Genomic DNA, 21,448 nt, shown 5'->3' on the forward strand with positions numbered 1-21,448 from the left:
ACCACAAGCGTGTTCTCGTGAATTACACTGTTTAATCACATTTAGCAAATGTGTGATTTCTCACCTGTTAGAAGAACATGAATTCTTTGTAAACGGCTCTTTACATAGAAACATGTTTGGGTTTTTCAAATCTCTCCCCTTCTGTATTATAATACAGAAACTAGAGAGAGGTTATTGGAATGGGTGAGATGATTCAAGTCACACTTTCTAATGCAAGAATGACTTGTTGTTGGTTTTTTTGTAGGGGTTTGTTAGATTTCCTTACCACGGAGCTTAATATTGTGAGTAAAGTCCCATGTTCTTACTGCACTTGTGGGAGATAATTTCTGCAAGTTATCTCTAGGGATTTTGTGGCAGAGTTGACAATATCAGGAAAAGGTTCTTGTTATTAAAGGGGTCACTAACAGAGGAATCAAAATTCCCTTGATCTTTTGACACACAGGAGGACATTGTGCTATAAAAACATCCTGTATGTTTCAGAACTCAAAAAAATATTGAATATATGAGACCTTATTCTAAATCCTTAATCCTACCCTATTCTTAAACTTATCAAATACTTTACTAAGTATTAATAAGCAGTAATTAGGAGTACAATAAGCGAGAAATCATAGTTAATAGTTGGTTAATTTGGTAAATTGGACTCTAATCTAAGAGTAACCGGATTAATTTAATTTAGTTAATTATCTATTATTTATTTGAAAGAATGAAATAAGGATAGACATGAAATGGTTATTTTAATTAACTTGTCGAGGTTGATGTAGGGTTTAGAAAATAGTTTTTGGAGAGAGTCATTTATACAGTAATTTAATTACACTGTTGAAGATGTAATTAGTAACTAGTAATTAATTTTTTAAAGTAGCAAGTGTGAGTATCTGTTTTTATTAGGGCCCGAGCACCGATGGTGTGAGGACCCTCTTGGAATTGCTCCGTTTATTATTATTATTATTATTATTATTATTATTATTATTATTATTATTAGGGCTCAAGCCCGAAGGGGCGAAGAGCCCTATTGTTCTTCTAAGGATTATTCTTATTATTATTTTTTTTATTTTTTATTAAACCTTCCGGGGGTTTTTGGGGGCCTTAACATGCTCAAAAACTCTTGAAAATTGGCACACACATTGGAATCTGCGGCCATCAGGACGCCGCAGAGGCTTGGACCCGGGCGTGGCACAGGGGCTCTACAGCGCCCCCTGGAACACAGTCAGAAATCTTGAACCATAGCTCACACACACTTGCATATATTTATATGAAACTCAGTACACTTATAGATCTCATTGAGCCGAACAACTTTCACACTTTATGTCCTAGGCTCCGCCCAACAGGAAGTCAGCTATTCAGGGCTGTTTAAAAAAAGCATGCTCTGGAATTTGAAATACTCCTCTGAGGTTTTCAACCCGTTCGCCACGAAACTCGGTGAACATGATCTCAAGACATTGAGGATGAAAAATTGCGAGGGGATTTTTGATATCTCGAACGGTTTGCCCGTGGCGAGGCGTGGAACTTATGGCGAGAAATGAGAAACAGGAAATGTCTAATAACATCCACATACATTTCCTGAATTTGATCAAACTTCATGGGTTTGTTCGTTGTATGATACCGATTGTATATATGTGACTATTAAGAGTCAACGTTATAGCGCCACCAACTGGCAGCAGGAAGTGTGTCATTTTCCAAATGCTTTGAATTCAGCATCTTATTTTTACTCGATTTACTTAAAACTTCATCAGAATAATGACAAAACACGGCCGATGTAAATCTGTTGTGGGGATATTGATATCTGATATAGTGTTGCCATGGCAACGTGTCAAACTTGAATGTTCTGTTATGGTGAGTTTGAGGCAGACAACAAGCTCAGATTTACATGAAACTCAAAACACATATCAGTATTAGTGATAGCTAGACAATGGCAAAAGCTTTTAAAAGGGCGTGAAGGAGGCACTCTATAGCGCCACCTTTTGTCAAAAGTGGGGGGGTTAGTTTTAGCTACAGACACCAAACTTGGTACATAAATTGTTCTTTTCAAGACGGACAACTTTCTAATTCACAGTCATCAGCTACGATCAACAGGAAGTCAGCTATTTTGATTTGAATGTGGATTTTTTTTTTACATTTAGCTGTGAATTAATGCATACTGCTCAGAGGAGAGTAACACTATACTCACCAAACTTTGTCTACATGATGCCCAAACATTTTAAACAACTTAAATTGCCAATGGATTTTGGATAGCTTGAACGGTTTTGTCGTGGTGATTTTTTTAAATGACAGTAAAGATGGAATTATTAATTTTCCTGCATTTTTAAATTCCAAACACTTCAAAACCTTTTTTCATACAGAAAATAAAGTTATTCTGAGTAAATATGCATAGTTTAACGACTTTACAACACTGTATGGATAACAGAAAATTAAAAAACTCTCAGAAATCTCATCTCACTCTGTCCATCTGTTTGAGTGTGTGTGCTTAGACTTCCATTGTCTGAGAGAAAATGCGCCCCTACAGGTGCAGTTACCGGACTAAAAAAGGGAGGAGACTCTCTTTTGGTTTCACTTTTAAATCGGTTAAAATACAAATAAATACTTGGATTTAATTCACACTGACAAGCTAAACCAACATATATGATTATTATCAGGTCAGGGCTCATTAATAATTGATGTGTGGTCAGTGATACGTGAGAAACACGAGAGATTAATCACAGCTCTGAGCAGGAGCGTGTGGAATGATGAGCTCAGAAAAAAAAAGAGTTTATTCTTGTTTTATAGCTATTAAAAATAAAGTATTGCAGCGATATCACACAATTCACCAATTAGAGCATACCAAGAGCTAAATTAAGATGTTTTTGAACTGTTTGTGTGAAAATGAAATATTCGCGGCTGCCTATCTGAAATCACTGCCTCCGATCAGCACGCACAGTGTCACAAGTTCAAAACTAACGAATTTATTCTTGTTTAAGAGCTTTTTAAAATTAATTATTGCATAAATAATAATAAATGCACACAATACACCCATTATAACACAACACGAGCTAAATACAGGTGTTTGTGACCCGTTTATGTGTGAAAGACTATTTGAAAGCGCGACTGGCAGAATAACATATATCTCTCGAGCTGCAGGATTCTGCCTTTCGTCGTAAGAACGAACACATCACGGACAAGATTATTTCAAAATACATAATAGCTTGGCTAATATAAACGAAAACAGCCACGTGAACATAAACTGTTGAGAAATAAATCTGAAGTGGATCTACTGGATTTTAATATTAAGTAACCGCATATACCAGCTGCTTCGGTCTTCATTTTTAATCTATATAAAAAATTAAACTCATTCATCTTGGCTGCTTTTTTAATGTGTGTACGTATTTATTTATTATTTTGCTCTAACAAGACTTAATCTATGTTTAATTAAATCAATTACATTTTATTTTACATTTGATTTGTCCATTTCTGCATCTAAACGCCTAAAAACCTAAAACATGCTCTATTATACTATTGTTAGCAATTTATTTATCGTCCAATTTATCTGGTGTACACACTTTTATTTTTATAATAAACTTGTTTGTTAGATTATACACAGTTACAGTGGTCTATAATAAATATTGACAGGTTTTATTCAAGCTGTTTAGAATGATTGCCATAGGCTAATTTTTTAAAAATGTAAATCCAAAAAAAAAAAAAAAAAAATTTAAATAAATAAAAAACATTGGAAAAGAATAACTGTTGTACTTTTTTTATACATTTTGTACAATTTCATAGTTTATGCATTATAGTTATAAAAACAAATAAATTTAGCCAGTCACATAGAAATCTTAGGCCTTATCCTTTTCTGACAGTTTTAGGGATTTTTAAAAATCCTACAAAAAAACCTTATTTGTGCTGCAAATAATAATTTCAAATTAATTTGATACTGACCTCTGACATCCTGTAACATGATATTTATTTAAATTTACATAATCTCATGGATGTAACAGTAAATCTGTTCAGCTCACAGATCAAGACTAAGCTGTAATGCAAGCAGAACTTTCACAAATGCTTGTAGGTCAATAAAATCATTACAAAACACTTACAAATCTTTTAAGGGATTTGATAACACTGTAAAATAATGTTTAATTTGTTAACATTAGCAAATGCATTGATAACACTTTATAATAACTGCACTCATTAGTAAATAGTCAGTTCATGCTTTATAAAGCCTTGTCCCAATATTAATAGTCAGTAGTAAGCAGTTTATAAATACAGCTATAAATAGCTTGTTCTTGGTTTATAAGCACATTTATTAAAATGGAGAGTAAAGGGTCAGTTTTCTTCCTATGAAAAATAAAAAAATAAAAATAAACAAACAACAACACAGATTGATACAGAACTCAGAAATTGTGTACACATAGAAGACAAGTCATTCTGAGGAAATATGCATAGTTTCATGACTATACAACACTATATGGATGATAGAAAATTAAAAAACTATCATGCATCTGATGTCACTCTGTCCCTCTGTCACTGTGGGTAATGTGTGTGTGTGTGTGTGTGTGTGTGTGTTTGTGTGTGTGTTAAGTGAATTAGGTGTGAAACTATCAGGGAGCATTTAGTCTCCAGCGCCAACATTTTACAGAACTGCCACTTTCCTGGAGTCTCAGAATTACAATTTGTCAGGTTCTGAGAGATCTAAGATTCCAAAAAATGATTTAATTAGAATACCATGAAGTATTGTGAAATACTTTATATTAAGACTTTATATATAGGCTTTATGAACAGATTAGAGTGACTCGTGAAGGACCAGCACCACCTCCTCTTGTCCGATGGTTTGAGGAACATATCTTCCAGAATCCGGGATTAAGATTTAGGAGCTCATTTTTATTCCACCTCCTTTCCTGAAAGTCTGTCTTGCAGAATTGAAATTAATCTTCACATTAATTCCTAATTATTTTGCAATTCTTTTTGTCAGTTCTTCTTGACCTGTTTTTCTCTTCCAGCTTTCGTGGACTATTGTTTAGCACTCATAAATTATTAAATAAAAAATAATGGTAGTTATTAAGATTGATATGGTTTGGAATTGGTAAAATGTGCTTGGAAAAAAATCACAATAAAACAATGTTTTAATGTTTAAGTTTGGAATATTAACTGACATGAATGAATGCTATATAAATATTGTTCATGTTAACAATGTTTATAAATGGAATCTTATTGTAAAGTGTTACTAAAGTTATATATATATATATATATATATATTGTTCTGTGAATGTGATTTTAAAGTCTAGATGATTCGGATTAACCCTTTAACTGCCATATCCTTTAAAACCTCACTGCCAGAGGGATATTGTGAATGCATGTGCCCGCTGGGCACAGTTTACCTGATGCCACCGGGGTGGCGATGGCATTGGTGGCTTGAGCCCGCCATCGCTGCTTGCAGCTATATTTAGGGCCCGAGCACCGATGGTGTGAGGACCCTATTGTATCTGCTCTGTTTATTATTAGGGCTCAAGCCTGGAGGGCGAGAGCCCTATTGTTTTCCTTAGGATTATTTTTTATTATTATTATTATTATTATTATTATTATTATTTTTTTCTAACGTTACGGGGGCTTTTGGGGCCCTTAACATGCTTAAAAAGTCTTGAAAATTGGCACACACATTGGAACCTGCGGCCATTAGGGCCGGGCAGAGACTGATACACGGGCGTGGCACAGGGGCTCTACAGCGCCCCCTGGAATATGGAGGGCCATATATCATACATACTTGTACGTAGACATACGAAACTCGGTACACATATAGAACTCATCAATACAAACAACTTTCGTATTGCATATCATAGGCTCCGCCCAACAGGAAGTTGGCTATTTAGGGTTTATTATTCATATTTGTCGTCAAAGTTGTGGGGGCTTTTGGAGTCCTTAACATACTCAAAAACTCTTGGAAATTTGCACACACCTTTGGATCTGTGGCCTTTAGGAGCCTGCAGAGGTTGGGACCCGGGCGTGGCACAGGGGCTCTACGGCGCCCCCTGGAACACAGTCATTAATATTGATGTATAGCTCACACATACTTACACGTATTAATATGAAACTCAGTACACATATAGATCTCATCGTGCCGAACAACTTGCGTATTGCATGTCATAGGCTCCACCCAACAGGAAGTCAGCTATTTAGAGTTATGTAAAAAGCGCATGCTCTGGAATTTGATATACTTGTCATAGGTTTTTTACTCGATTGCCACCAAACTCGGTCAACATGATCTCAAGACATTGGGGATGAAAAATTGCCAGGGGATTTTTGATATCTCGAACGGTTTGCTCGTAGCGAGGCGTTTAATTTATGGCGAGAATTGAGAAACAGGAAGTGTCTAATACCATCCACATACATTTCCTAATTTTAATCAAACTTCATCAGATTATTCATTGTATGATGTCGATCGCATATATGTGACTATTAGGAGTCAAAGTTATAGCGCCACCAACTGGCAGCAGGAAGTGTGTCATTTTCAAAATGCTTTGAATTCAGCATCTTATTTTTACTCGATTTGCTTCAAACTTCATCAGAATAATGTTAAAACACAGCCGATATAAATCTGCTGGGGGGATATTGATATCTAAAAATATTGTTGCCGTGGCAACATGTCAAACTGGAATACTTCTCAGGTGATTTTGAGGCATATAACATGCTTAGAATTTCATCAAACTCAGAACACATATCAGTATTAGTGACAGCTAGACACTGGCAAAAGTTCATAAGAGGGCGTGGAAGAGGCACTCTATAGCGCCACCTTTTGTCAAAAGTGAGGGGGTTAGTTTTAGCTACAGACACCAAACTCAGTACAAAAATTGTTCTTATCAAGACGGACAACTTTCTAATTCACAGTCATCAGCTACGACCAACAGGAAGTCGGCTATTTTGATTTGAATGTGGATTGTTTTTTACATTTAGCTGTGAATTAATGCATACTGCTCAGAGGAGAGTAACACTATACACACCAAACTTGGTGTACATGTTGAAAAAACATTGAGGAACTTAAATTGTGAATGGGTTTTGGATAGCTTGGATGGTTTTGTCGTGGTGATTTTTTTAAATGACAATAAAGATGGAACTATTAATTTTCCTGCATTTTTAAATTCCAAACACTTCAAAACCTTTTTTCATACAGAAAAAAAGTTATTCTGAGTAAATATGCATAGTTTAATGACTTTACAACACTGTATGGATAACAGAAAATTAAAAAACTGTCAGACATCTCATCTCACTCTGTCCCTCTGTTTGAGTATTATGTGCTGAGACTTACATTGTCTGAGAGAAAATGCGCCCCTACAGGTTCAATTCCTGAAAGGGAAATTCGACTGAAAGGGAGGAGACTCTCTTTTAGTTTCATTTTTAAATCGGTTAAAATACAAATAAATACTTAGATTTAATTCACACTGACAAGCTAAACCAACATATATGATTATTACCGGTTCAGGGCTCATGGATAAATTATTTCTGGCCAGAGATACGTGAGAAATAGGAGAGATGAATCACCGCTGTGACCACGAGCGTCTGGAGTAAAGAGCTCAGAAAAAACGAATTTATTCCTGTTTTAAAGCTTTTAAAAATAAAGTATTGCAGCGATATCACACAATTCACCAATTAGAGCACACCAAGAGCTAAATTAAGATGTTTTTGAACTGTTTGTGTGAAAATGATATATTCGCGGCTGCCTATATCTGAAATCACTGCCTCTGATCAGCGCGCACAGTGTCACAAGTTCAAAACTAACGAATTTATTCTTGTTTAAGAGCTTTTTAAAATAAATTATTGCCATAAATGCACACAATACATCCATTATAACACAACACGAGCTAAATGCAGGTCTTTTGTGACCCGTTTAAGTGTGCAAGACTATTTGAAAGCGCGACTGGCAGAATAACATATATCTCTCGAGCTGCAGGATTCTGCCTTTCATCGTAAGAACGAACACTTCAAGGACAAGATTATTTCAAAATACATAATAGCTTGGCTAATATAAACGAAAACAGCCACGTGAACATAAACTGTTGAGAAATAAATCTAAAGTGGATCTACTGGAATTTAATATTAAGTGACCGCATACCAGCTGCTTCTGTCTTCAATTTTAATCTATATAAAAAATTAAACTCATTCATCTTGGCTGCTTGTTTAATGTGTGTACGTATCTATTTATTATTTTGCTCTAACAAGACTTAATCTATATTTAATTAAATCAATTACATTTTATTTTACATTTTATTTTTCCATTTCTGCATCTAAACGCCTAAAAACTATTGTATACTATTGTTAGCAATTTCTTTATCGTCCAATTTATCCGGTGTACACGCTTTTATTTTCATAATAAACTTGTTTGTTAGATTATACACAGTTATAGTGGTCTATAATAAATATTGACAGGTTTTATTCAAGCTGTTTAGAATGATTGCCTTAGGCTAATTTTTTAAAATGTAAATCCAAAAAAAAATAAATAAATAAATAAAAAACATTGGAAAACAATAACTTGTACTTTTTTATACATTTTGTATAGTTTCATAGTTTATGCATTATAGTTATAAAAACAAACAAATTTAGCCACTCACATAGAAATCTTAGGCCTTATCCTTTTCTGACAGTTTTAGGGATTTTTAAAAATCCTAAAAAACCTTATTTGTGCTGCAAATAATAATTTCAAACTAATTTGATACTGACCTCTGACATCCTGTGACATGATATTTATTTGAATTTACATAATCTCATGGATGTAACAGTAAATCTGTTCAGCTCACAGATCAAGACTAAGCTGTAATGCAAGCAGAACTTTCACAAATGCTTGTAGGTCAATAAAATCATTACAAAACACTTAAAAATCATTTAAGGGATTTGATAACACTGTAAAATAATGTCTAATTTGTTAACATTAGCAAATGCATTGATAACACTTTATAATAACTGCACTCATTAGTAAATAGTCAGTTCATGCTTTATAAAGCCTTGTCCCAATATTAATAGTCAGTAGTAAGCAGTTTATAAATACAGCTATAAATAGCTTGTTCTTGGTTTATAAGCACATTTACTAAAAAGGAGAATAAAGGGTCAGTTATATTCCTATGAAAAAAAAAATTAAAAAAAATAAACAAACAACACAGATTGATACAGAACTCAGAAATGTTATTGTGGATTTATGATAAACTCAGCCTGTAAATGAATTCATACTCCTCCAAGAAGACACAAGTAGTTCACACCAAACTTTTTTAACATGAAGCCAATATACTGAAGATGTTAAATTGCGAATGGGTTTAGGATACCTTAAATGGTGTGGCCATAGCGATTTATTAAAGTAACATAAAAAAAATACAATAGTTATTTTACTATATCTTTAAAATTTTTAATTCCAACTCTTCATAATTTTTTATATACGTAGAAGTCATCATTTGAAGGAAGCACAGTAAGTTTCATAGCTTTATCATTTTCAAGAGCCAGCATAAAATTAAAACTATCATAACATATAAATCAAGCTTGCAATTCTTAGTACCAATAATGGCCACCAGATGGCGCTATAGGATTACTTTTAAATAATTATTGTAGAAACAAGTATGATTTAAATCATTTATAGTAATCTTTCAAAGAAAAATAATATGAATTTTATGTATTTTACTGATAAAATGACCCTCACTTAATTAGAATAACAAGCTGAAGTATTGTGAACTGTATATTAAGAATAATTCTTTATAGGCTTTATGGACAAATACGTTTTGAGTGACTCTTGAAGGATCAGCACCACATCCTCTTTTACCACTGTTTAAAGAATGTATCTAACAGTACAGGTGCGGATGAATTTTGAATGGCTTGAATGGTCTTGTCGTGGTGATTTTTTGAAATAACAATAAAAAAGTAACCGGTAAATGTCTTTACTTTTTTTAAATGCAGCTTCTAAACACTTCAAAAAAATGTACACATAGAAGACAAGTCATTCTGAGGAAATATGCATGGTTTCATGACTATACAACACTATATGGATGATAGAAAATTAAAAAACTATCATACATCTGATGTCACTCTGTCCCTCTGTCACTGTGGGTAATGTGTCTGTGTGTGTGTGTGTGTGTGTGTGTGTGTGTGTGTTAAGTGAATTAGGTGTGAAACTATCAGGGAGCATTTAGTCTCCAGCGCCAACATTTTACAAAACTGCCACTTTCCTGGAGTCTCAGAATTACAATGTGTCACGTTCTGAGAGATCTAAGATTCCAAAAAATGATTTAATTAGAATACCATGAAGTATTGTGAAATACTATATATTAAGACTTTATATATAGGCTTTTTGAACAGATTAGAGTGACTTGTGAAGGACCAGCACCACCTCCTCTTGTCCGATGGTTTGAGGAATATATCTTCCAGAATCCGGGATTAAGATTTAGGAGCTCATTTTTATTCCACCTCCTTTCCTGAAAGTCTGTCTTGCAGAATTGACTAAAAATTAATCTTCACATTAATTCCTAATTATTTTGCAATTATTTTTGTCAGTTCTTCTTGACCTGTTTTTTTTTCTTCTTCTTCTTTTCTGACCTCATGACCCAGTCAGCATTTTTCTACAATGGTCAAGTCTTAACTTATCCATTTCTGTATTGCATTTGTGTTTGATATTTCTCATGGGTATTTCATAATTTTCGACTTTGAGTTAAAACAGTTTGAGTTAAAACTCTTTTTTATTGCATTTCATCTGTAAAAGAAAACATGCCCAATAATTCTGCACACATGAATATAAGGAGTTTTTCTCTTCCAGCTTTCCTGGACTATTGTATAGCACTCATAAATGATTAAATAAAAAATAATGGTAGTTATTAAGATTGATATGGTTTGGAATTGGTAAAATGTGCTTGGAAAAAAATCACAAAAAAACAATGTTTTAATGTTTAAGTTTGGAATATTAACTGACATGAATGAATGCTATATAAATATTGTTCATGTTAACATAATGTTTAGAAATGAAATATTATTGTAAAGTGTCACTAAAGTTATATATATTGTTCTGTGAATGTGATTTTAAAGTCTTGATGATTCTGATTAACCCTTTAACTGCCTTATCCTTTAAAACCTCACTGCCAGAGGGATATTGTGAATGCATGTGCCCGCTGGGCACAGTTTACCTGATGCCACCGGGGTGGCGATGGCATTGGTGGCTTGAGCCCGCCATCGCTGCTTGCAGCTATATTTATTAGGGCTCAAGCCTGGAGGGCGAGAGCCCTATTGTTTTCCTTAGGATTATTTTTTATTATTATTATTATTATTATTTTTTTCTAACGTTACGGGGGCTTTTGGGGTCCTTAACATGCTCGAAAACTCTTGAAAATTGGCACACAGATTGGAACCTGCGGCCATTAGGGTCGGGCAGAGACTGATACACGGGCGTGGCACAGGGGCTCTACAGCGCCCCCTGGAATACTGAGGGCCATATATCATACATACTTGCACGTAGACACATGAAACTCGGTACACATGTAGATCTCATTAAACCAAACAACTTTCGTACTGCATGTCATAGGCTCCGCCCAACAGGAAGTTGGCTATTTAGGGTTTATTATTCATATTTTTGGTCAAAGTTGTGGGGGCTTTTGGGGTCCCTAACATACTCAAAAACTCTTGAAAATTTGCGCACACTTTGGAATCTGTGCCCTTTAGGAGCCTGCAGAGGCTGGGACCCGGGCGTGGCACAGGGGCTCTACGGCGCCCCCTGGAACACAGTCATAAATGTTGATGTATAACTCACACATACTTGCACATATTCATATGAAACTCAGTACACATATAGATCTCATTGTGCCGAACAATTTTCGTATTGCATGTCATTGGGCTCCGCCCAACAGGAAGTCAGCTATTTAGAGTTATGTAAAAAGCGCATGCTCTGGAATTTGATATACTTGTCATAGGTTTTTTACTCGTTTACCACCAAACTCGGTCAACATGATCTCAAGACATTGGGGATGAAAAATTGCCAGGGGATTTTTGATATCTCGAACGGTTTGCTCGTAGCGAGGCGTTGAATTTATGGCGAGAATTGAGAAACAGGAAGTGTCTAATACCATCCACATACATTTCCTGATTTCAATCAAACTTCATCAGATTATTCATTGTATGATGTCGATCACATATATGTGACTATTAGGAGTCAAAGTTATAGCGCCACCAACTGGCAGCAGGAAGTGTGTCATTTTCAAAATGCTTTGAATTCAGCATCTTATTTTTACTCGATTTGCTTCAAACTTCATCAGAATAATGTTAAAACACAGCCGATATGAATCTGCTGGGGGAAATTGGATATCTAAAAATATTGTTGCCGTGGCAACATGTCAAACTGGAATACTTCTCAGGTGATTTTGAGGCATATAACATGCTTAGAATTTCATCAAACTCAGAACACATATCAGTATTTATGATAACTAGACACTGGCAAAAGTTCATAAGAGGGCGTGGAAGAGGCACTCTATAGCGCCACCTTTTGTCAAAAGTGGGGGGGTTAGTTTTAGCTACAGACACCAAACTCGGTAAAAAAATTGTTCTTATCAAGACGGACAACTTTCTAATTCACAGTCATCAGCTACGATCAACAGGAAGTCAGCTATTTTTATTTGAATGTGGATTTTTTTTTACATTTAGTTGTGAATTAATGCATACTGCTCAGAGGAGAGTAACACTATACACACCAAACTTTGTCTACATGATGCCAAAACATTTTAAACAACTTAAATTGCCAATGGATTTTGGATAGCTTGAACGGTTTTGTCGTGGTGATTTTTTTTAATGACAGTAAAACTGGAATTATTAATTTTCCTGCATTTTTAAATTCCAAACACTTCAAAACCTTTTTTCATACAGACAAAAAGTCATTCTGAGTAAATATGGATAGTTTCACGACTTTACAACACTGTATGGATAATAGAAAATTAAAAAACTGTCAGACATCTCATATCACTCTGTCCCTCTGTTTGAGTATATGTGCTTCAGACTTCCATTGTCTGAGAGAAATTGCGCCCCTACAGGTGCAATTACCGGAGATTTAGTTTCTCTTTTAAATCGGTTAAAATACAAATAAATACTTGGATTTAATTCACACTGACAAGCTAAACCAACATATATGATTATTACCGGGTCAGGGCTCATTAATAATTGATGTGTGTGTGGTCAGTGATACGTGTGAAACACGAGAGATGAATCACCGCTCTGAGCATGAGCATCTGGAATGATGAGCTCAGAAAAAACGAGTTTATTCTTGTTTTATAGCTATTAAAAATAAAGTATTGCAGCGATATCACACAATTCACCAATTAGAACACACCAAGAGCTAAATTCAGATGTTTTTGAACTGTTTGTGTGAAAATGAAATATTTGCGGCTGCCTATCTGAAATCACGCCTCCGATCAGCGCGTACAGTGTCGAGCTAAAAAAAAAAAACGAATTTATTCTTGTTTAAGAGCTTTTTTAAATAAAATATTACCACAAATGCACACAATAAACCCATTGTAACACTACAAGAGCTAAATGCAGGTGTTTGTGACCCGTTTAAGTGTGCAAGACTATTTGAAAGCGCGACTGGCAGAATAACATATATCTCTCGAGCTGCAGGATTCTGCCTTTCGTCGTACGAACGAACACATAACGGACAAGATTATGGCGAATATAAACGAAAACAGCCACGTGAACATAAACTGTTGAGAAATAAATCTGAAGTGGATCTACTGGATTTTAATATTAAGTGACCGCATATACCAGCTGCTTCTGTCTTCAATTTTAATCTATATAAAAAATGTAATTCATTCATCTTGGCTGCGTTTTTAATGTGTGTACGTATTTATTTATTTATTATTTTGATCTAACAAGAATTAATCTATATTTAATTAAATCAATTACATTTTATTTTACATTTGATTTGTCCATTTCTGCATCTAAACGCCTACAAACATAAAACATGCTCTATTATACTATTGTTAGCAATTTCTTTATCGTCCAATTTATCTGGTGTACACACTTTTATTTTCATAATAAACTTGTTTGTTAGATTATACACAGTTACAGTGGTCTATAATAAATATTAACAGGTTTTATTCAAGCTGTTTAGAATGATTGCCGTAGGCTAAAAAACATTGGAAAACAATAACTGTTGTACTTTTTTATATATTTTGTATAATTTCATAGTTTATGCATTATAGATATAAAAACAAATAAATTTAGCCACTCACATAGAAATCTTAGGCCTTATCCTTTTCTTACAGTTTTAGGAATTTTTAAAAATCGTAAAAAACCTTATTTGTGCTGCAAATAATAATTTCAAACTCAAAAAGTAAATAGTCAGTTCATGCTTTATAAAGCCTTGTCCCAATATTAATAGTCAGTAGTAAGCATATATACAGCTATAAATAGCTTGTTTTTGGTTTATAAGCACATTTATTAAAAAGGAGAGTAAAGGATCAGTTATCTTCCTATGAAAAATAAAAAAATAAAAATAAACAAACAACAACACAGATTGATACAGAACTCAGAAATGTTATTGTGGATTTATGATAAAATCAGCCTGTAAATGAATTCATACTCCTCCAAGAAGACACAAGTAGTTCACACCAAACTTTTTTTTTAACATGAAGCCAATATACTGAAGATGTTAAATTGCGAATGGGTTTAGGACACCTTAAATGGTGTGGCCATAGCGATTTATTAAAGTAACATAAAAAAATACAATAGTTATTTTACTATATCTTTAAATTTTTTCATTCCAAACTCTTCATAATTTTTTATATACGTAGAAGTCATCATTTGAAGGAACCACAGTCAGTTTCAAAGCTTTATCATTTTCAAGAGCCAGAAAAAAATTAAAACTATCATAACTTATAAATGAAGCTTGCAATTCTTAGTACCAATAATGGCCACCAGATGGAGCTATAGGATTACTTTTAAATAATTATTGTAGAAACAAGTATGATTTAAATAATTTATAGAAATCTTTCAAAGAAAAATAATATGAATTTTATGTATTTTACTGATAAAATGACCCTCACTTAATTAGAATAACAAGCTGAAGTATTGTGAACTGTATATTAAGAATAATTCTTTATAGGCTTTATGGACAGATACGTTTTGAGTGACTCTTGAAGGTTCAGCACCACATCCTCTTTTACCACTGTTTAAAGAATTTATCTTACAGAACAGGTGCGAATGAATTTTGGATAGCTTGAATGGTTTTGTCGTGGTGATTTTTTGAAATAACAGTAAAAAAGTAACCAGTAAATGTCTTTTATTTTTTAAAAGTGCAGCTTCTAAACACTTCAAAAAAATTTACACATAGAAGACAAGTCATTCTGAGGAAATATGCATAGTTTCATGACTATACAACACTATATGGATGATAGAAAATTAAAAAACTATCATACATCTGATGTCACTCTGTCCCTCTGTCACTGTGGGTAATGTGTGTGTGTGTGTGTGTGTGTGTGTGTGTGTGTTAAGTGAATTAGGTGTGAAACTATCAGGGAACATTTAGTCTCCAGTGCCAACATTTTACAGAACTGCCACTTTCCTGGAGTCTCAGAATTACAATGTGTCAGGTTCTGAGAGATCTAAGATTCAAAAAATGATTTAATTAGAATACCATGAAGTATTGTGAAATACTATATATTAAGACTTTATATATAGGCTTTATGAACAGATTAGACTGACTCGTGAAGGACCAGCACCACCTCCTCTTGTCTGATGGTTTGAGGAATATATCTTCCAGAATCCGGGATTAAGATTTAGGAGCTCATTTTTATTCCACCTCCTTGCCTGAAAGTCTGTCTTGCAGAATTGACTAAAAATTAATCTTCACATTAATTCCTAATTATTTTGCAATTCTTTTTGTCAGTTCTTCTTGACCTGTTTTTTTCTTCTTCTTTTCTGACCTCATGACCCAGTCAGCATTTTTTGTATAATGGTCAAGTCTTAACTTATCCATTTCTGTATTGCATTTGTGTTTGATATTTCTCATGGGTATTTCATAATTTTCGACTTTACAGTTTGAGTTAAAACTCTTTTTTAGCGCATTCCATCTGTAAAAGAAAACATGCCTAATAATTCTACACACATGAATATAAAGTGTTTTTCTCTTCCAGCTTTCCTGGACTATTGTATAGCACTCATAAATGATTAAATAAAAATAATGGTAGTTATTAAGATTGATATGGTTTGGAATTGGTAAAATGTTCTTGGAAAAAAAATCACAATAAAACAATGTTTTAATGTTTAAGTTTGGAATATTAACTGACATGAATGAATGCTATATAAATATTGTTCATGTTAACATAATGTTTATAAATGGAATCTTATTGTAAAGTGTTACTAAAGTTATAAATATATATATATATATATATATATATATATATATATATATATATATATATATATATATATATATATATATATATATATATATATATATTGTTCTGTGAATGTAATTTTAAAGTCTAGATGATTCGGATTAACCCTTTAACTGCCATATCCTTTAAAACCTCACTGCCAGAGGGATATTAGGAAAACCAATAATGGCCACCAGATGGAGCTATAGGATTACTTTTAAATAATTATTGTAGAAACAAGTATGATTTAAATCATTTATAGAAATCTTTCAAAGAAAAATAATATGAATTTTATGTATTTTACTGATAAAATTACCCTCACTTAATTAGAATAACAAGCTGAAGTATTGTGAACTGTATATTAAGAATAATTCTTTATAGGCTTTATGGACAGATACGTTTTGAGTGACTCTTGAAGGTTCAGCACCACATCCTCTTTTACCACTGTTTAAAGAATTTATCTTACAGAACAGGTGCGAATGAATTTTGGATAGCTTGAATAGTTTTGTCGTGGTGATTTTTTGAAATAACAGTAAAAAAGTAACCAGTAAATGTCTTTTATTTTTTTAAAGTGCAGCTTCTAAACACTTCAAAAAAATTTACACATAGAAGACAAGTCATTCTGAGGAAATATGCATAGTTTCATGACTATACAACACTATATGGATGATAGAAAATTAAAAAACTATCATACATCTGATGTCACTCTGTCCCTCTGTCACTGTGGTTAATGTGTGTGTGTGTGTGTGTTTGTGTGTGTGTTAAGTGAATTAGGTGTGAAACTATCAGGGAGCATTTAGTCTCCAGTGCCAACATTTTACAGAACTGCCACTTTCCTGGAGTCTCAGAATTACAATGTGTCAGGTTCTGAGAGATCTAAGATTAAAAAAAAAAATTTAATTAGAATACCATGAAGTATTGTGAAATACTATATATTAAGACTTTATATATAGGCTTCATGAACAGATTAGAGTGACTCGTGAAGGACCAGCACCACCTCCTCTTGTCTGATGGTTTGAGGAATATATCTTCCAGAATCCGGGATTAAGATTTAGGAGCTCATTTTTATTCCACCTCCTTTCCTGAAAGTCTGTCTTGCAGAATTGACTAAAAATTAATCTTCACATTAATTCCTAATTATTTTGCAATTCTTTTTGTCAGTTCTTCTTGACCTGTTTTTTTCTTCTTCTTTTCTGACCTCATGACCCAGTCAGCATTTTTTGTATAATGGTCAAGTCTTAACTTATCCATTTCTGTATTGCATTTGTGTTTGATATTTCTCATGGGTATTTCATAATTTTCGACTTTACAGTTTGAGTTAAAACTCTTTTTTAGCGCATTCCATCTGTAAAAGAAAACATGCCTAATAATTCTACACACATGAATATAAAGTGTTTTTCTCTTCCAGCTTTCCTGGACTATTGTATAGCACTCATAAATGATTAAATAAAAATAATGGTAGTTATTAAGATTGATATGGTTTGGAATTGGTAAAATGTTCTTGGAAAAAAATCACAATAAAACAATGTTTTAATGTTTAAGTTTGGAATATTAACTGACATGAATGAATGCTATATAAATATTGTTCATGTTAACATAATGTTTATAAATGGAATCTTATTGTAAAGTGTTACTAAAGTTATAAATATATATATATATATATATATATATATATATATATATTGTTCTGTGAATGTAATTTTAAAGTCTAGATGATTCGGATTAACCCTTTAACTGCCATATCCTTTAAAACCTCACTGCCAGAGGGATATTAGGAATGCATGTGCCCGCTGGGCACACTTTATCTGATGCCACCGGGGTGGCGATGGCATTGGTGGCTTGAGCCCGCCATCGCTGCTTGCAGCTATATTTATTCTTATTCTTCCGCTTCTCCAAAATGAATCGCATTTTTGAGGACTTAAACATGCTCAAAAAGTCATGAAACTTTGCACACGCGTAAAACCAGGTGAAAATTTTCGTCTGATATAGGATTCAGAAGAGGGTGTGGCAAAATGGCTCGACAGCGCCACCTATACGAAGAAAATCAACAGCCTTCGAGCTATGTTTCACGTACATGCACGAAAATTGGCACACATATGTAACACACCAATACCTACAAAAAAGACTCTTGGAGCAAAATTCTAAAACCAACAGGAAGTCGGTTATTTGTAATATTATGAGCAAATTTTGTGTAATTTTGGTCATTTCCATATGTTGTATTTTAACGAACTCCTCCTAGAGATTTCTTCAAATCAACACCAAATTTGGTATGCCTAATCTAAAGGCCTTTGCGATGTTAAATTGCGAAGATCTTGAGTTTTCGTTGAAGGGCGTGTCCGTGGCGGCCTGGCGAATTTCGATGATTCGCCATGAAAAATGAAGTTGCTATAACTCAGACATACAATGTCCAATCTGCCCCAAACTTCACATGTTTGATGAGACTCCGAACCTGAACATATTGACATGCCCATATTCAGTTATAGTCATAGCGCCACCTATTGGCAACAGGAAGTGACATATTTTACGCTGCGACAAACTACTCCTAGAAATTTTATGACATCAGTGTCTTTTTTGTAGTCAGTCTAATCTAAAGGCCTGTGCGATGTTCAGTTGTGAAGATCTTGAGTTTTCGTTAAAAGGCTTGTTCATGGCGCCGTGACGAAGTTCAATGTCTCGCCATGGGAATAAAAGATGTTATAACTCAGGCATAAAATGTCCGATCTTCCCCAAACTTCACATGTGTGATAAGAGTCCTGGCCTGAACAGATCTGCAGGCCAATATTCCATCCGGTGTGGCAGTATGGCTCTATAGCGCCACCTATACACTTTCAAAGGAGTGCGCCTCGAGCTATGTTTCACGTACATGTACAAAAATTGGTACACACATGTAACACTCCAATACCTACAAAAAAGTCTCTTGGTACGAAATCCGGATCCCAACAGGAAGTCGGTTATTTTGAATTTTCCCTTCAAAATTGGTGTTGTTTTTGCCATTTTCAGGGGTTGTATTTTAACGAACTCCTCCTAGAGATTTATTCAGATCAACACCAAACTTGGTCAGTGTAATCTAAAGCCCTTTGCGATAATAAATTGCGAAGGACTTGAGGTTTCGTTAAAGGGCGGGTCCATGGCGGCCTGACAAATTTCGATGTTTCGCCATGAAAAAGGAAGTTGCTGTAACTCAGACATACAATGTCCAATCTGCCCCAAACTTCACATGTTGGATAAGACTCTTGACCTGAACAGATCTACATGCCAATATTCAGTTATAGTCATAGCGCCACCTATTGGCAACAGGAAGTTACATATTTTACACTGCGACAAACTACTCCTAGAAATTTTATGACATCAATGTCTTTTTTGTGGTCAGTCTAATCTAAAGACCTGTGTGATGTTTAGTTGTGAAGATCTTGAGTTTTTGTTAAAAGGTGTGTCCATGGCGCTGTGATGAAGTTCGATGTCTCGCCATGGGAATAAAAGATGTTATAACTCAGGCATAAAATGTCCGATCTTGCCCAAACTTCACTTGTGTGATAAGGGTCCTGGCCTAAACAGATCTGAAGGCCAATATTCCATCGAATGTGGCAAAATGGCTCGATAGCGCCACCTATACACTTTCAACGGAGTGCGTATACACTTTAAACGGAGTGCGCCTCGAGCTATGTTTCACGTACATGTACAAAAATCGGTACACACATGTAACACACCAATATCTACGAAAAAGTCTCTTGGTACGAAATCCGAATCCCAACAGGAAGTCAGTTATTTCGAATTTTCTCTGCAAAATTAGTGTTGTTTTGGCCATTTTCAGGGGTTGGACTTTAACGAACTCCTCCTAGAGATTTATTCAGATCAACACCAAACTTGGTCAGTGTAATCTAAAGCCTTTTGCGATCTAAAATTGCGAAGATCTTGAGGTTTCGTTAAAGGGCGTGTCCATGGCGGCCTGACAAATTTCGATGTTTCGCCATGAAATATGATGTTGTTGTAACTCAGGCATAAAATGTCCAATCCTCTCCAAACCTCACATGTTCGACAAAAGTCCTGCCCTGAACACATCTGAAGGCCAATATTCCACTATAATGATAGCGCCACCTGCTGGCAACAGGAAGATTGGCACATGTATGGAATAAACATTGATATATTCTACTTATATTTATGAGTTTAAACGCATATTTCTCACCGTTCACCTATTAACTAAAGCCACTCGCTGCCGGTGAGCCCGGGTGCGAGGGCCCGTTCATCGCTGCTTGCAGCTTTAATTATTATTATTATTCTTCTTCTCCAAAATGAATCGCATTTTTGAGGGCCTAAACATGCTCGAAAAGTCATGAAACTTTGCACACACCTCAGAACTGGCGAAAATTTACGTCTGATATGGGTTTAAGAAGTGGGTGTGGCAAAATGGCTCAACAGCGCCACCTATACACGTTCAACTGTGTGCGCCTCGAGCTACGTTTCATGTACATGTATGAAAATCGGTATACACATGTAACTCTCCAATACCTACAAAAAAGTCTCTTGGAGCAAAATCCGAAACCCAACAGGAAGTCGGTTATTTCTAATATTATGAGCAAATTTTGTGTCATTTTTGTCATTTCCATGCGTTGTATTTTAACGAACTCCTCCTAGAGATTCATTCAGATCAACACCAAATTTGGTATGCCTAATCTGAAGGCCTTTGCGATGTTAAATTGCGAAGCTTTTGAGTTTTCGTTAATGGACGTGTCCGTGGCGGCCTGGCGAATTTTGATGATTCGCCATGAAACAGGAAGTTGCTATAACTCAGACATACAATTACCAATCTGCCCCAAACTTCACATGTTTGATGAGACTCCTGGCCTGAACAGATTGACATGCCCATATTCAGTTATAGTCATAGCGCCACCTATTGGCAACAGGAAGTGACATATTTTACACTGCGATGAACTACTCCTAGAAATTTTATGACATCAATGTCTTTTTTGTGGTCAGTCTAATCTAAAGGCCTGTGCGATGTTAAGTTGTGAAGATCTTGAGTTTTCGTTAAAAGGCGTGTCCATGGCGCAGTCACGAAGTTCGATGTCTTGCCATGGGAATAAAATATGTTATAACTCAGGCATAAAATG

General features: G+C 34.6%; 1 protein-coding gene across 6 annotated transcripts in view; it reads left to right on the top strand.

Annotated features, from left to right (window-relative positions):
* Positions 1–21,448, top strand: part of LOC127965838 (F-box and WD repeat domain-containing 11-B) — a 33,905-nt gene that overhangs the window by 6,472 nt on the left and 5,985 nt on the right. The window lies entirely within an intron of this gene.

The sequence above is a fragment of the Carassius gibelio genome, chromosome B10 (assembly GCF_023724105.1).
Source record: "Carassius gibelio isolate Cgi1373 ecotype wild population from Czech Republic chromosome B10, carGib1.2-hapl.c, whole genome shotgun sequence".
In the NCBI taxonomy this organism is placed as follows: domain Eukaryota; kingdom Metazoa; phylum Chordata; class Actinopteri; order Cypriniformes; family Cyprinidae; genus Carassius; species Carassius gibelio.